Below are 18,969 nucleotides of genomic sequence, written 5' to 3'. Positions count from 1 at the left end.
TACCAGGGCTCGAACCCGGGTCCCCTGCATTGGCAGGCAGATTCTCAACTACTGCGCCACCAGGGAAGCCCAAGAAACTGGTATTTAATAAAAGCCACCTGCTTCATGTTGCTCTCTTGAGGATTTGATGTGATCTTACAGTTAGGAAAGGTTGTATGTGACAAGAATGAGGTTTATAACTGTGTTTACAAAGAAATGAACAAACAAGTAAATAATAAGAAATTTATTAAACACACTCCACATCTGCAAGAAAATGGGTATTGCACCAGGTACAATGAGTGAGCATCACATCTCCATCATTTAAGCAAAATATGAATTCCATTTATGACGCTGAAATAACCAGTTGAAAGATGAAAAACATATAGAATTAACATCTTACTTGTCTCATTATTTAATTTACCCTTGAACAACTTCCAAATCTCAGATCATCTTCATCTTCTGGGAATATAAGTCTTCAACTTTTCTCCATTCCTTCTCCCAGACTTCAATAACTTGTGGGGGGGAATATATTAAAAAAGCCCAATATATTTCAAAAAATTGTGATGCTCAAATAAAATTACGTGTACAAAGTATTTAGTAAGTTGTAAAGTGTCATAAAGATATAGATTATTTCCATTGCTAAATTGTCCTAACTGCAACTAAAAGAAAAAGAGATTAAGTAAACATAATAAAATAATAATTATTTATAAAAGTAAAATATTCCAGAGTGTCTGCTTAGAATTAAAGGTCCAGACCATTAGAACTGTGTTTATTTTATTTTATTTTATTTATTTATTTATTTATTTATTTATTTATTTATTTTGTGGTACGCGGGCCTCTCACTGTTGTGGCCTCTCCCGTTGTGGAGCACAGGCTCCACAGGCTCAACGGCCATGGCTCACGGGCCCAGCCACTCTGTGGCATGTGGGATCTTCCTGGACCGGGCCACGAACCCGTGTCCCCTGCATCGGCAGGCAGACTCTCAACCACTGCACCACCAAGGAAGCCCAGAGCTGTGTTTATTTTATGTAGAACAAATAGAAGCTCATCTAGCATCTTGTAGACCCTCATTATGAATGGTAATGTTGTCACTAAAGGTTTTGCTCTATAAGACTCCACCACCCTTGAGGGGCAATTGTATTGAGATAGTACTGACATTTCTCAAAAGTCCACATTGATCATACAAGGCAATAGATCAGTAATAGCATCTTGTAAGCCCCCACTACTCTGCCCACCAGCAAAGTAGCAAGCTCTTTGCTATCAGTTCTTCCAGATAGACTATCAATAAAAACAGTTGTCTTTGATTTTAGAAGCACACATTCCAATCTCTGAAACTCTGAGAGATGGATAAAGGTATATTTTACTCCTTTTAAGTCTCCTGATACAGGCTTAACCAGAAACATAACTCTCAGATATTAACTCAATATATGACACAGCCTCACCCAGCTTTTCAAATATTTCCTCTTTTCCATTGTACAGTTTTATTGTATTTTAATGGTGATGAAAGGTATACTGTCATAAGAGAATAAATTTTCATTTTGTGTCATATAAAACCCTGGCTCTAGTATCTAAATGTTAAACACATCTGTTAATAGACCAAAGATTGACTCTCTTTCTCCCTCTCTCTCTTTTTATTTCAAACCTGACAGTTGACACATTTTAAAACAAAAATATACTCAATAGCAAATGTATTAGCATTTTGATTTTCTTCTTCCATCCATACAGGTAACAGTTCACACAAATATATACACTGGTACATACATGACCCTGCTATAAATAAATGTATGCCTCTGTGGAAGGAGGTAAGGAATCCAGGTTTGTTCATTGTTAAGAAGACCAAGTGAGAAGCACAGGGTTCTTCTGTTTAATGGGACCTTGACATCTTGCTTTGATCTATGGGGCTACAGCTGGTGAACTGATGCTTCTACTCCCAGTACTTCCCTTGTAACATTTTCTTTTCCCCAAGGAGCATCCCTAACAGATTTTAGTAGGATCGCCTCTATTCAATTTTAGTGGTGCCATTCCCACTCTGTCAGAGACAGAGCAGCCTTATTAATCACACTCAGGTCCACTAATACCAACAATCCGTCACCACAGCTGACTGAATGCATCATCCATGGTAACTAGAAAATTCACTCTGAGACCTGATGACTTGTCTTGGCTACATCCTGGAGCACAAAGCAAACGGAAACCACTAGTTATGCCAGTATGTTATCTTTTACTCTTCTTCCCTTCTTCCTCCATTTTATGGGGGGTGATGGCACAAATCTTATTGAGTGTAGAAGACAGTTTCCCTTTAAAACATGTTTACTCAATGTTATCTCCTTGCTCTGGGTTGAACTCATCTGGGGAAGGGTCGTCACTTGATCCCTTTGTGATAATGTCAGTGACTCAATATATAAATTGGAGATTCTTGTTTCTAGCTGAATTTTGACAATCTGCTTTTGACTTTTTTTTTACAACATTTAACCAGAAAATATGGATGATATCCTCTGTTTACCTGCCAAGGTGACTCTTCCATTTCATTGCAGTTTTTCCTTTTTGTATGGAGAGGTTTGTAGAAGGGTAAATGAGCAGTAGAATTAGCTGATTGATCCCATCACAACATCTCATTAGAATATGTGGAACTGACAGGTTGACCATGGAAATATCAATCAATGTGAAGCCAATGCCAATAATCGGTTTGGTGCAAGAACTTATTGTAATAATGGTGCATATGCCAAATAAACAATACTTTTACCAATTATTTTTTTTTTATTTTTTACATCTTTATTGGAGTATAATTGCTTTAAAATGGTGTGTTAGTTTCTGCTTTATAACAAAGTGAATCAGTTATACATATACATATGTTCCCATATCTCCTCCCTCTTGTGTCTCCCTCCTGCCCACCCTCCCTATCCCACCCATCCAGGTGGTAAGAAAGCACCGAGCTGATCTCCCTGTGCTATGCGGCTGCTTCCCACTAGCTATCTATTTTATGTTTGGTAGTGTATATATGTCCATGCCACTCTCTCACTTTGTCACAGCTTACCCTTCCCCCCGCCCCATATCCTCAAGTTCATTCTCTAGTAGGTCTGTGTCTTTATTCCCGTCTTACCCTTAGGTTCTTCATGATTTTTTTTTTTTGCTTAGATTCCATATATATGTCTTAGCATATGGTATTTGTCTTTCTCTTTCTGACTTACTTCACTCTGTATGACAGACTCTAGGTCCACCCACCTCACTACAAATAACTCAATTTCGTTTCTTCTTATGGCTAAGTAATATTCCATTGTATATATGTGCCACATCTTCTTTATCCATTCATCTGATGATGGACACTTAGATTGCTTCCATCTCCTGGCTATTTTAAATAGAGCTGCATTTAACATTTTGACACATGACTCTTTTAGAATTATGGTTTTCTCAGGGTATATACCCAGTAATGGGATTGCTGGGTCATATGGTAGCTCTATTTGTAATTTTTTAAGGAACCTCCATACTGTTCTCCATAGTGGCTGTACCAATTCATATTCCTACCAGCAATGCAAGAGTGTTCCCTTTTCTCCACACCCTCTCCAGCATTTATTGTTTCTAGATTTTTTGATGATGGCCATTCTGACTGGTGTGAAATGATATCTCATTGTAGTTTTGATTTGCATTTCTCTAATGATTAATGATGTTGAACATTCTTTCATGTGTTTGTTGACAATCTGTATATCTTCTTTAGATAAATGTCTACTTAGGTCTTCTGCCCATTTTTGGATTGGAGTTTTGCTTTGTTTGTTTGTTTGTTATTGAGCTGCATGACCTGCTTGTAAATCTTAGGAGATTAATCCTTTGTCAGTTGTTTCATTTGCAAATATTTTCTCCCATTCTGAGGGTTGTCTTTTGGTCTTGTTTATGGTTTCCTTTGCTGTGCAAAAGCTTTGAAGTTTCATTAGGTCCCATTTGTTTATCTTTGTTTTTATTTCCATTTCTCTAGGAGGTGGGTCCAAAAGGATCTTGCTGTGATTTATGTCATAGAGTGTTCTGCCTATGTTTTCCTCTAAGAGTTTGATAGTTTCTGGCCTTACATTTGGGTCTTTAATCCATTTTGAGCTTATTTTTGTGTATGGTGTTAGGGAGTGTTCTAATCTCATACTTTTACATGTATCAGCCCAGTTTTCCCAGCACCACTTATTGAAGAGGCTGTCCTTTCTCCACTGTACATTCCTGCCTCCTTTATCAAATATAAGGTGACCATATGTGTGTGGGTTTATCTCTGGGCTTTCTATCTTGTTCCAATGATCTATATTTCTGTTTTTGTGCCAGTACCATACTGTCTTGATTACTGTAGCTTTGTAGTATAGTCTGAAGTCAGAGAGCCTGATTCCTCCAGCTCTCTTTTTCGTTCTCAAGATTGCTTTGGCTATTCCTCTTATTCAACATAGTTTTGGAAGTTTTATCCACAGCAATCAGAGAAGAAAAGGAAATAAAAGGAATACAAATTGGAATAGAAGTAAAGCTGTCACTGTTTGCAGATGACCTGATACTATACATACAGAATCCTAAAGATGTTACCAGAAAACTACTAGAGCTAATCAATGAATTTGGTAAAGTAGCAGGATACAAAATTAATGCACAGAAATATCTGGCATTCCTGTATACTAATGATGAAAAATCTGAAAGTGAAATCAAGAAAACACTCCCATTTACCACTGCAACAAAAAGAATAAAATGTCTAGGAATAAACCTCCCTAAGGAGAAAAAAGACCTGTATGCAGAAAATTATAAGACACTGATGAAAGAAATTAAAGATGATACAAACAGATGGAGAGATATACCATGTTCTTGAATTGGAAGAATCAACATTGTGAAAATGACTCTACTACCAAAGCAATGTACAGATTTAATGCAATCCCTATCAAACTACCACTGGCATTTTTCACAGAACTAGAACAAAAAGTTTCACAATTTGTATGGAAACCAATTATTATTTATTGAGCACCTACTTTTTGTCAGATACAATGCTGAGTATTTTATTTTAATTATTTTTGCACTTTGTATTTTACACATAGTACAACCCTGTATGGTTGGCCTGATCATCCTCGTTTTACAGATGAGGAAACTGAGAGTAGAAGGGACTAAGGAGCTAGGTCAAAAATATACATCTCCAAATTGTAAAGCCAGACTGACACCCAGGTCTGTCTGCTACCCAAACCAGTGGTGGCACCAGCATTGCACAACAGGTTGACATATATACATGGTGAGGATTTGGCAAAAGATAAACTGCACTTTTAATATTATTTCCCCAATATCATCCAAAGAACCAAAGAAGTTAGTAAAATTATTGAGTAGATGTACTTCAAGATGTCTTACTTGATCTCCAGCCACTGCAAATGCTCTGCTCTCTCAGCCTCTCCTACATGCGTGTGAACTAGCAGCTATATTTGTGTGATACCACCCTGCTCTCCATGTACCAGGCCAGTGCTGACTAACTCAGTGATTTCCACCAGGGTCAACCTGGCTGGACTGATCAGTTAAGCTCTCTGGATTTGGGGAATGGAATTCAGAGAAAATTAGTTAGTCCTGTGCGTGACTGGTGGTGAGAAACATGCAATTTGGACATTGTGGGATAGTCATCTTCTACCATGAAGGCTGAGAAACAAGAAGCAGAGACAACCAGTTTGCCTTGACAAAAGAAAGAAGTAGTTGCAGACAACTAAGAGACAAGCAAGAGGAAGAACAGGTTGTCTGTGTTTGCTAATTCCGTGTGGCAATCCCTTCTGAGGTCATATAGCATGCAACATTGGGATTCTTTGAGACCCCTTGACTTCTATACTGAATATTCAAAGATCATACCCACAACTGTCACTTTTATTAATGCTGGTTTAAGTTGGTTCCCAATTCTTGAAACCCAAAGAAGCTCAACTAATACATAAAGCATCTTTACTTTCCCTCATCCACTCAGATTACAATCTGTAAGACATGGAGCCCTGTGATGGTAAGGCTACCTAGGTTGCCCATGTATGTATTTCCCTGGTAGAATAGAAAAATCACCCTCCTATATTATACATTGTGCCTACCAGTCAGGAACGAGGATACTCTAATGCTTCCAGAAACAGAAAACTCCTCCTGGTCCATAAAGACTGGCTTACACTGGCCACCATAGCAAATGAGTTGGTTATTCTACAATCTTAACCTTCCTGAGGAACAAATCTCTATATCCAGTATCCCATATCTTCCATGAAATGGTATTGCCGATAGAATTTAAAGTTTCTGTTTGTTACCTCTCTCTGCAATCTCAAAATGTCAAATCAAAAATGCCACATTCTGCCATTCAAAATACACAATTTTATTAGAAAAGAAATATTTCACACAAAATATTTACCCAAAATTGTCTTTTTTCTTCTCTTAATAACAGGGGAAAGAACTATCTTTTAAAAGAGTTAAAATAATATTATTTTTCTCTCAGGCATCAAAAATTAATCTTTTCAGTAGATTTTACTACCTCCTGTCATCATCCTTTGCTTCGGTCATACTATTCAAAACTCGGCATACCTTGAACATATCAAATATGTTTTGGTCCCTGAGATCAAAAGCACTCTCCTATTTTTTGTTTAATAAAATCCTAATCATCTTTCAAAACTTGGGTCAAATGGCTCCTCTTTCTTGCAGCCCTCCCTGATAAGTTCTCGTGTCCATACTTCAGTGTGTGTATTTCCATTGAACAACTAGACAACGTGCTTTGTATCACAGATGAAAGCTTATGTGCCTCCCTCCTCCAGTAATTAAAATTTTTTTTCTGACCTCCTTGGACTATGTCTAGGTTACTCTTAATTGCACATAACAATGCCTAATAAATTGGCCAACTTGTAGAATAGAATTTTAACAATCATTTGAATTTAAATAACACATGTCCACATTTCCTTAACAGAAAACTTTACAGCAAGGTGTGTTTTGAATTTAGAGTATTTCTGATTTTAGAAAGGAAAAATGGTGCACCTAGCTAGGCTCACCTGTCCCTTGTATTAAATACATTAATATTTCAGGCCATGGACTATAATGGCGTTCTTTCTAAGTGGAATAAATAAAGACAAAAAGTTGTCCAAATTAAGTTCACAATTTCACAAGTTTATGAAAAGCAAAACAAATGAAGAAAAGCTTTCTCAACTTTTGGGGTTCAGAGTTGTTTGGATTTCAGAATTACAGAACAGACTGCAGACTTGGAAATCCATAAGGACTTTCTAAGGAAGTTATGAAAACTTTATTCAAAATCATATTAAGCCCTTTGTGATGAATTTTTTTCAGTCCATAGAGCTATTAAAACTTTCTGTTATCATATACTTCAGGTACCCCCAGACACTTAGATTACATCATCCAGGTTAATTATAGTAGATCTCCACCCACTTTCACAACTGAAAGTGGATAAGTTACATAGTCACCCCAGTAATAGTAAACATCAAAGCTTAATCCATGCTGGACACTGTTCTTAATAATGTTACATGTACTTACTCATTTAATCCACAGCATCTAATGAGACAGCTATCATTTCCATATTTATGAAAATGGGAATTGAAGCATACAGAGGTTAATTGACTTGTCCAAATTCCGTGACTAAAACTGGGAAACAGAGATTTCCATTCACATAGAAGTGCTCTGGAGTCTCCAGAGTCCCCCAGTCTTAATAGCTACACAGTGTAGAAATCCCCACAACTGAGTTGGTTAACTATCTTTAAGATAGAGTGTTAGATTTGGAGCGTTGGATATTTCATTCTAAATTCCATTGCTCTATGAATTATCATTCCAAATTTATAAACCTCTACTTTAATTGCTTTCTTGATAATTACCAAATTCCTAAGTGACATCTAGACTTAGAAAATGGAAAAGTGACTTGTCTAAGTGCACAAATTACTCTTCTAATATATTTAATAAAAGAAATTATTACATGGAATCAAACATGGTAACATGTAGTCCACTAGATTTTATTTATTAGGAACAAATAAGAAATTGAGGACAATTGACATTTTCACTTTTCAAGGGTTTTTTTTTCATAAAGAATAAGGAAAAAATATATCTTAAATGAGTTTATTTACTGTATTAATTTCCCAGGGTCGCTGTACAAAAGTATCACAAGTGTGGTGGCTTAAAACAGCAGAAATTTATTCTCTTACAGTTTTGGAGGCTAGAAGTTCAGGATCAAGTTGTGGGCAGGTTGGTTTCTTCTGGAGGCTCTGAGAAGAATCTGTTCCAGCCCTCTCCTAGTTTCTGGCAGCCCCAGTAATCCTTGGCATTCCTTGGCTCATCTATACCTGCTGTCATCCTTGCATGGCACACATGTCCCAATTTCCCCAGTGAAAGAGAATATGTAGTTAATCAGAATCTTTCATTTCTCACAATTCTTGTACTTCATAGTTTTAAAAATATTTACTCTTCACAAAGTGGTTTCTTTTCAGAATCCGTAGACTTGATAAAGAAAAATACTCTTCAAATAGACAAGGATTCACTAAAATACTTTACTGACTGGAATTACTTCCTTTGAGTAAAATGAGGGAAAGCTCTAATGGGTTAAATAGAGGACTAGTAACATGCATTTATAATAACAATTTCTTTAATACAAAATAAGGCTGAGGCCTCACTCTTTCAGTGCCTTCAGCCAAGTTTTTGGCCTCAGATGACTGCCTTCTCAGGCAAATTGTCTTCAAGGCAAAAGGCTTTGCCCTATCGAAAGGGAAATCTCTTCTTTTTTGTCAGACAATGCAACAGGGAAAAAAATAAAAACTTCTCTGTATAAACACCCTGGTAATTTTATTTAATAGTCTCAATAGAAATTTAATAAACTATTTAACTAGTTATTCTAGTTATAAAAGTCTTTCATTTGGATGAATAATACAATCAAGTTTTCTAACATTATTGGAAATAAAACTCAATTTAGGTCAGTAATTTCTGTTTCTGGGCATTGTAATGTCAAGTCCTATGACTTTCTAAGTACATGACACTGGCCAAGTCATTAAGTGCTTCAATTTTCAATTTATAAATTTATAAAATTTATAAAATAAAGCTAATATTATATACACAACCTAAAATACATTATATGTACACATATATATAATATGGACATGATGACCATAAAAATACAGCATTAGCAACTGCAGTGTTATGTGAACTCTCCCTGCATCAGAACTGACCTTCACTTGCACAGAGTGCACCTGTCCTGGACATGGAGATTGGAAGTGAGGGCACTGTAGGCTTTGGAGGACAGAGGTAAATTCTGGCTGGTAACAAAATGAATGAATTGTACCACCATAATTGTACAATTTGTCACCATCCCTTTAAATGAACCTATTTTTACATGTTTTTCCTTGATTTTCCCTTTACTATGTTATTTCAAAATCCCACATAGGATGTTTTATAGGGAGTAACAAACATAAAACCTCCCTTGCTTCCCTCAAATGGTGGTCAATTATACATGGTACTACAAATAACACTAAACTTTCTTTAATTCTCTGAACTGTATTTAATGAGCCTACCTCCATGGGAGGATTAACTTTTAGATAAATACATAGGTGTTATTCTATTATTATTCCCTACGGCTCATGTTCTTCATATATTTCTTTTAATGTGACATTGAAAATAGGGCCTGCATTGTGTGACACAGTTCTTATATGTTTAAATTTCATTAACTAAAAAACAGTAAATGTTGAAATCTAAAGTAAGCCTGATGTTTGTACCAATGTATTTCTCTAGCAAACACTAGAATACTACTTGAGCCTAAAAACTTATTTGTTGTCATTTATCTCTCTCTATCCAAATTCTTGAGTGCATTCCTGTACTACACCCACAGTGGAGGACCACTGTAACTCATCTTGGAGTATTTCATTGAGACAATTTCATTCAGGACTTGTGTAGGATCTGAGGTCTCAGAAATAATGTGACTCTTGCCCTGTGGCAACTGGGTTCCTTCTTTGGATGGAGACATGAACCTGAGAGGTAGCCAAGTCATTCATTAAAGGTCATACATGTTTGGGATGTAGAATTCCAGTGACAATGTTTGAACTATTAGACTGGACTGCTTATTAGCTATGAAGCAATTTACAATGTCTTCAGAAATGTAATTTTCTGCCCAAAAGGAAAGTTTTACTTTATTAAACAGGTAGGAATTTTTTAAGAAAATCAATATAGCAGCAATCTTGAGAAAAATACCACTATCTTTATTTTTGCATAAGAGAAACTGAGGCACAAATACATTTAAATAAACATCCAAGGCTAGCTAAGCCTTGGTGGAGCCAGGATTCTAACCCACGCTGTCTCACACAAGTTTATTCCCTTAACCTCTACACTGTTCACTTAATGCAACAAATTATCTTGCCATACTTGAGGTCTTAAACCATTGCAAGGGAATGATCAGGTTTATGAAATATCAGATTTATGAGCCATCTCTAACATTATAATAATATAAAAACCATATTATATACAGAAAAGGCAAGCTAGACCCGGAAGAATTTTTAAGTTAGGAGAGATATTATATTATATGGTGTCAACAGCACTAAATTACATGGAATGAAGTCCAATCTTTGTCAATTACTGGTATGTTGTCTTTTTTTTATACTAAATTTTAATTTTCTCATCTTTAAAAAGAGCTAAGTACATATATAGTTATATACTTACCTTACAGAGTTGTTGCTTGGATAAAATTATGAGAAAATTTTGTGATACTGTATGTTCCCACTTACATGTGGAATCTAAAAAAGCCAAACTCATAGAAATAGAGAATAGATTTGTGGTTGCAAGGAGATGAGAGAGTGGGGTAAGTGGAGAGATATTAGTGGAAAGCTACAAACTTCCAGCTGTAAGATGAATAATTTCTGGGGAACTAATGCACAGCTTGGTGACTATAATTAACAGTACTGCATTATGCTTGAAAGTCTTTAAAAGGATAGATCTTAAATATTATTACCACACACACACAAATGATAATAATGTGAGGGGATGGAGGTGTTAACTAACATTATTGTGGTAATCATTTTGCAAAATAGATATATACAGTCGGCCTTTCATATCCGTGGTTCTGCATTCACAGATTCAACCAACCAAAGATCAAAAATATTCAAAGAAAAATTCCAGAAAAGTTCAAAAAGCAAAACTTGAATATACCACACACAGACAACTATTTACATAGCTTTTGCATTTGCAGCTATTTACATAGCATTTAGATTGCTTTAGTTATTATAAGTAATCTAGAGATGATTTAGAGTATAAGGAAGGATGTGTCTAAGGTATATGCAAATACTGTGCCATTTTATATAAGGGATTGAGTATCCTTGAATTTTGGTGTCTGTAAGGTGTCCTGGAACCTATCCCTTGAGAATACCATGGGACACCTGTAGGTGTATCAGACCATCATATTATACACTTTAACTTACATATGTTTTATATCAATAATATTTCAATAAAGTTGGGGAGAAAAAGTAGACAATTTTGTGGCATACTTTATAAATTGGCAAGCATAACACTTTTGTATAATTCTTACATTTTGTATATTTTCAAAGGGAATAAACATCTATATGATAAGATACTAAACAGACATTAAAAAGCATCTTTGCAGGATCCCGGGGGAAGATGGCGGAAGAGTAAGACACGGAGATCACCTTCCTCCCCACAGATACATCAGAAATTCATCTACACGTGGAACAACTCCTACAGAACACCTACTGAATGCTGACAAAAGACCTCAGACCCCCCAAAAGGCAAGAAACTCCCCCACATACCTGGGTAGGGCAAAAGAAAAAAGAATAAACAGAGACAAAAGGATAGGGATGGGACCTGCACCAGTGGGAGGGAGCTGTGAAGGAGGAAAGGTTTCCACACACTAGTAGCCCCTTCGTGGGCGGAGACTGCGGGTGGCGGAGGGGGAAAGCTTCGGAGTAGCGGAGGAGAGCACAGCAACAGGGGTGTGGACGGCAAAGAGGAGAGATTCCCGCAGAGAGGATCAGTGCCGACCGGCACTCACCAGCCTGAGAGGCTTGTCTGCGCAGCCGCCGGGGCGGGCGGGGCTGGGAGCTGAGGCTCGGGTATCGGGTTTCAGTCAGAGCGCAGGGAGCGGACTGGGGCTGGCGGCAGGAAGAGAGCCTGAAGGGGTTAGTGCACCACGGCTAGCCCGGAGAGAGTCCGGGAAAAAGTCTGGAGCTGCCGAAGAGGCAAGAGACTTTTTCTTCCCTCTATGTTTCCTGGTGCGCGAGGAGAGGGGATTCAGAGCGCCGCTTAAAGGAGCTCCAGAGAAGGGCGCGAGCCACGGCTAAAGGCGCGGACCCAGGAGATGGGCGTGGGACTCTGGGACTGCTGCTGCCACCGCCAAGAGGCCTGGGTGCAAGTGCAGGTCCCACGCCCCCTTTCTGGGGAGGCTGTGCAGCCTGCCACTGCCAGCGTCCCGGAATCCAGGGACAACTTCCCCGGGAGAACGCACGGCGTGCTTAAGGTTGGTGCAACGTCACACAGGCCTCTGCTGCTGCAGGCTCGCCCCGCACTCTGTACCCCGCCCTCGCCTCGGCCTGAGTGAGCCAGAGGCCCCGAATCAGTGGCTCATTTAAACCTGTCCTGTCTGAGCAAAGAACAGATGCCCTCCGGCGACCTACTCGGAGAGGCGGGGCCAAATCCAAAGCTGAGACCCGGGAGCTGTGAGAACAAAGAAGAGAAAGGGAAATCTCTCCCAGCAGCCTCAGAAGCAGCAGATTAAAGCTCCACAATCAACTTGATGTACACTGCATCTGTGGAATACATGAATAGACCACAAATCATCCCAAATTGAGGAGGTGGACTTTGAGGGCAAGATTTAGGACTTTTTCCCTTTTCTTCTTTTTACAACGAATTATCCCAAATTGAGGAGGTGGACTTTGAGAGCAACATTTACGATTTTTTCCCCTTGTTCTCTTTTTGTGAATGTGTATGTGTATGCTTCTGTGTGAGATTCTCTCTGTATAGCTTTGCTTTCACCATTTGTCTGAGGGTTCGATCGTCCATTTTTTAAAAGTAATTACTTTTTTATTTTAATAATGCCACTATATTCTATTATACTTTATTCTATTTTACTTTATCTTCTCTCTTTCTCTCTTTCCTACCTTTCCTTCCTCCCTCCCTCCCTCCCTCCCTCCTTTCTTTCTTTCTTTCTTTCCTTCCTCCGTCCCTCCCTCCTGTCTTCCTTTCTCTCTTACTTTCTTTCTTTCCTTCCTCCCTCCCTCCTTTCTTTCTTTCCTTCCTCCCTCCCTCCCTCCCTTCCTTCTTTCTTTCTTTCTTCCTTCCTTCCTTTCCTTCTTTCTTTCTTTATTTCTCTCTTTCTTTCTTCTAATAAATCATTCTTTCTACATTTTCTCCCTTTTATTCATAGCCAGGTAAATGAAGGGCTCTTGGTGATGCAGCCAGAAGTCAGTGCTGTGCCTCTGAAGTGGGAGAGCCAACTTCAGGACACGGGTCCACAAGAAACCTCCCAGCTCCACATAATAACAAGTGGCAAAAATCTCCCAGAGATCTCCATCACAACACCAGCACCCAGCTTCACGCAACGACCAGCAAGCTAATGTGCTGGTCACCCTATGCCAAGCAAATAGCAAGAGAGGAACACAGCCCCATCCATTAAGAGAGGCTGCTTAAAAACATAATAAGGCCACAGGCAGCCCAAAACACACCACCAGACATGGACCTGTCCAGCAGAAAGACAAGATCGAACTTCACCCACCAGAACACAGGCACTAGTCCCCTCCAGCAGGAAGCATACACAACCCACTGAAACAACCTTAGCCACTGGGGACAGACACAAAAAACAATGGGAACTACGAATCTGCAGCCTGCCAAAAGGAGACCCCAAACACAGTAAGATAAGCAAAATGAGAAGCCAGAAAAACACACAGCAGGTGAAGGAGCAAGATAAAAACCCACCAGACCTAACAAATGAAGAAGAAATAGGCAGTCTACCTGAAAAAGAATTCAGAATAATGACAGTAAAGATGATCCAAAACCTTGGAAATAGAATGGACAAAATGCAAGAAACAGTTAACAAGGACCTAGAAGAACTAAAGATGAATCAAACATCAATTAAAAACACAATAAATGAAATGAAAAATACTCTAGATGGGATCAACAGCAGAATAACTGAGGCAGAAGAATGGATAAGTGATGTGGAAGATAAAATAGTGGAAATAACAGCTGCAGAGCAGAATAAAGAAAAAAGAATGAAAAGAACTGGGGGCAGTCTCAGAGACCTCTGGGACAACATTAAACGCACCAACATTTGAATTATAGGTGTTGCAGAAGAAGAAGAGAAAAAGAAAGGGACTGATAAAATATTTGAAGAGATTATAGTTGAAAACTTCCCTAATATGGGAAAGGAAATAGTTAATCAAGTCCAGGAGGCACAGAGAGTCCCATACAGAATAAATCCAAGGAGAAATACACCAAGACACATATTAATCAAACTGTCAAAAATTAAACACAAAGAAATCATATTAAAAGCAGCAAGGCAAAAACAACAAATAACACACAAGGGAATCCCCATCAGCTTAACAGCTGATCTCTCAGCAGAAACTCTACAAGCCAGAAGGGAGTGGCAGGACATAATTAAAGTGATGAAGGAGAAAAACCTGCAACCAAGATTACTCTACCCAGCAAGGATCTCATTCAGATTTGATGGAGAAATTAAAACGTTTACAGACAAGCAAAAGCTGAGAGAGTTCAGCACCACCAAACCAGCTTTACAACAAATGCTAAGGGAACTTCTCTAGGCAAGAAACACAACAGAAGGAAAAGACCTACAATAACGAACCCAAAACAATTAAGAAAATGGCAATAGGAACATACATATCGATAATTACCTTAAATGTAAATGGACTAAATGCTCCCACCAAAAGACACAGAGTGGCTGAATGGATACAAAAACAAGACCCATATATATGCTATCTACAAGAGACCCACTTCAGACCTAGAGACACACACACATTGAAAGTAAGGGGATGGAAAAAGATATTCCATGCAAATGGAAACCAAAAGAAAGCTGGAGTAGCAATTCTCATGTCAGACAAAATAGACTTTAAAATAAAGACTATTAGAAGAGACAAAGAAGGACACTACATAATGATCAAGGGATCAATCCAAGAAGAAGATATAACAATTCTAAATATTTATGCACCCAACAAAGGAGCACCTCAATACATAAGGCAAATACTAACAGCCATAAAAGGGGAAATTGACAGTAACACACTCATAGTAGGGGACTTCAACACCCCACTTTCACCAATGGACAGATCATCCAAAATGAAAATAAAGAAGGAAACACAAGCTTTAAATGATACATTAAACAAGATGGATTTAATTGATATTTATAGGACATTCCATCCAAAAACAACAGAATACACATTTTCTCAATTGCTCATGGAACATTCTCCAGGATAGATCATATCTTGGGTCACAACGCAAGCCTTGGTAAATTTAAGAAAATTGAAATTGTATCAAGTATCTTTTCCGACCACAATGCTATGAGACTAGACATCAATTACAGGAAAAGATCTGTAAAAAATACAAACACATGGAGGCTAAACAATACACTACTTAATAACGAAGTGATCACTGAAGAAATCAAAGAGGAAATTAAAAAATACCTAGAAACAAATGACAATGGAGATAGACGACCCAAATCCTATTAGACACAGCAAAAGCAGTTCTAAGGGGGAAGTTTATAGCAATACAACCCACCTTAAGAAAGAGGAAACATCTCAAGTAAACAAACTGACCCTGCACCTAAAGCAATTAAAGAAAGAGGAACAAAAAAATCCCGAAGTTAGCAGAAGGAAAGAAATCATAAGGATCAGATCAGAAATAAATGAAAAAGAAATGAAGCAAACGATAGCAAAGATCAATAAAACTAAAAGCTGGTTCTTTGAGAAGATAAACAAAATTGAAAAACCATTAGCCTGACTCATCAACAAAAAAAGGGAGAAAACTCAAATCAATAGACTTAGAAATGAAAAAGGAGAAGTAACAACTGACACTGCAGAAATACAAAAGATCATGAGAGATTACTACAAGAAACTCTATGCCAATAAAATGGACAACCTTGGAGAAATGGACAAATTCTTAGAAATGCACACCTGCCAAGACTGAATCAGGAAGAAATAGAAAATATGAACAGACCAATCACAAGCACTGAAATTGAAACTGTGATTAAAAATCTTCCAACAAACAAAAGCCCAGGACCAGATGGCTTCACAGGCGAATTCTATCAAACATTTAGAGAAGAGCTAACACCTATTCTTCTGAAAATTTTCCAAAATATAGCAGAGGGAGGAACACTCCCAAACTCATTCTACAAGGGCACCATCGCCTTGATACCAAAACCAGACAAGGATGTCACAAAGAAAGAAAACTACAGGCCAATATCACTGATGAACATAGATGCAAAAATCTTCAACAAAATACTAGCAAACAGAATCCAACAACACATTAAAAGGATCATACACCATGATCAAGTAGGCTTTATTCCAAGAATGCAAGGATTCTTCAATATACGCAAATCAATCAATGTGATACACCATATTAACAAATTGAAGGAGAAAAACCATATGATCCTCTCAGTAGATGCAGAGAAAGCTTTTGACAAAATTCAACACCCATTTATGATAAAAACCCTGCAGAAAGTAGGCATAGAGGGAACTTTTCTCAACATAATAAAGGCTGTATATGACAAACCCACAGCCAACATCGTCCTCAATGCTGAGCAATTGAAACCATTTCCACTAAGATCAGGAACAAGACAAGGCTGCCCACTCTCACCACTCTTATTCAACATAATTTTGGAAGTTTTAGCCACAGCAATCAGAGAAGAAATGGAAATAAAAGGAATCCAAATTGGAAAAGAAGAAGTAAAGCTGTCACTGTTTGCAGGTGACAAGGTACTCTACATAGAGAATCTTAAATATGCTACCAGAAAACTACTAGAGCTAATCAATGAATTCAGTGAAGTAGCAGGATACAAAATTAAGGCACAGAAATCTCTGACATTCCTGTACACTAATGATGAAAAATCTGAAAGTGAAATCAAGAAAACACTCCCATTTACCATTGCAACAAAAAGAATAAAATATCTAGGAATAAACCTACCTAAGGAGACAAAAGACCTGTTGCAGAAAATTATAAGACACTGATGAAAGAAACTAAAGATGATGCAAATAGATGGAGAGATATACCATGTTCCTGGATTGGAAGAATCAATATTGTGAAAATGACTCTACTACCCAAAGCAATCTACAGATTGAGTGCAATCCCTATCAAACTACCACTGGCATTTTTCACAGAACTAGAACAAAAAATTTCAAAATTTGTTTGGAAAAGCAAAAGACCCCAAATAGCCAAAGCAATCTTGAGAGCGGAAAACGGAGCTGGAGGAATCAGGCTCCCTGACTTCAGACTGTACTACAAAGCTACAGTGATCAAGACAGTGTGGTACTGGCACAAAAACAGAAAGATAGATCAATGGAACAGGATGGAAAGCCCAGAGATAAACCCACGGACATATGGTCAACTTATCTTTGATAAAGGAGGCAGGAATGTACAGTGGAGAAAGGACAGCCTCTTCAATATGTGGTGCTCGGAAAACTGGACAGGGACATGTAAAAGTATGAGATTAGATCACTCCCTAACACCATACTCAAAAATAAGCTCATCATGGATTAAAGATCTAAATGTAAGGCCAGATACTATCAAACTCTTAGAGGAAAACATAGGCAGAACACTCTATGACATAAATCACAGAAAGATCCTTTTAGACCCACCTCCTAGAGAAATGGAAATAAAAACAAAGATAAACAAATGGGACCCAATGAAACTTCAAAGCTTTTGCACAGCAAAGGAAACCATAAACAAGACCAAAAGACAACCCTCAGAATGGGAGAAAATATTTGCAAATGAAACATCTGACAAAGGATTAATCTCCAAAATTTACAAGCAGTTCATGCAGTTCAATAACAAAAAAACAAACAACCCAATCCAAAAATGGGCAGAAGACTTAAATAGGCATTTTCCAAAGAAGATATACAGACTGCCAACAAACACATGAAAGAATGCTCAACGTCATTAATCATTTGAGAAATGCAAATCAAAACTACAATGAGATATCATCTCACACCAGTCAGAATGGCCATCATCAAAAAATCTAGAAACAATAAATGCTGGAGAGGGTGTGGAGAAAGGGGCACACTCTTGCACTGCTGGTGGGAATGTGAATTGGTACAGCCACTATGGAGAACAGTATGGAGGTTCCCCAAAAACTACAAATAGTACTACCATATGACCCAGCAATCCCACTACTAGGCATATACCCTGAGAAAACCATAATTCAAAAAGAGACATGTACCAAAATGTTCATTGCATTTCTATTCACAGTAGCCCGTAGATTGAAGCAACCTAAGTGTCCATCATCGGATGGATGGGTAAAGAAGATGTGGCACATATATACAATGGAATGTTACTCATCCATAAAAAGAAATGAAACTGAGCTATTTGTAATGAGGTGGATAGACCTAGAGTCTGTCATACAGCGTGAAGTAAATCAGAAAGAGAAAGATAAATACCATATGCTAACACATATAAATGGAATTTAAGGGAAAAAAATGTCATGAAGAACCTAGGGGTAAAACAGCAATAAAGACAGACCTACTTGAGAATGGACTTGAGGATATGGGGAGGGCGAAGGGTAATCTGTGACAAAGCGAGAGAGAGGCATGGACATATATACAGATGAAACGTAAGGTAGATAGATAGTGGGAAGCAGCCGCATAGCACAGGGAGATCAGCTCGGTGCTTTGTGACCACCTGGAGGGGTGGGATAGGGAGGGGGGGAGGGAGGGAGACGCAAGAGGGAAGGGATGTGGGAACAGATGTATATGTATGATTGATTCACTTTGTTATAAAGCAGAAAGTAATAATAATAAAAAAAGCATCTTTTCAAAGACCAATAAAATGAGAATTGCTTAAAAATAGGCCTTAACC

The sequence above is a fragment of the Mesoplodon densirostris genome, chromosome 4 (genome assembly GCF_025265405.1).
Source record: "Mesoplodon densirostris isolate mMesDen1 chromosome 4, mMesDen1 primary haplotype, whole genome shotgun sequence".
NCBI classification, from domain to species: domain Eukaryota; kingdom Metazoa; phylum Chordata; class Mammalia; order Artiodactyla; family Ziphiidae; genus Mesoplodon; species Mesoplodon densirostris.
This window is presented reverse-complemented; position numbering follows the sequence as displayed.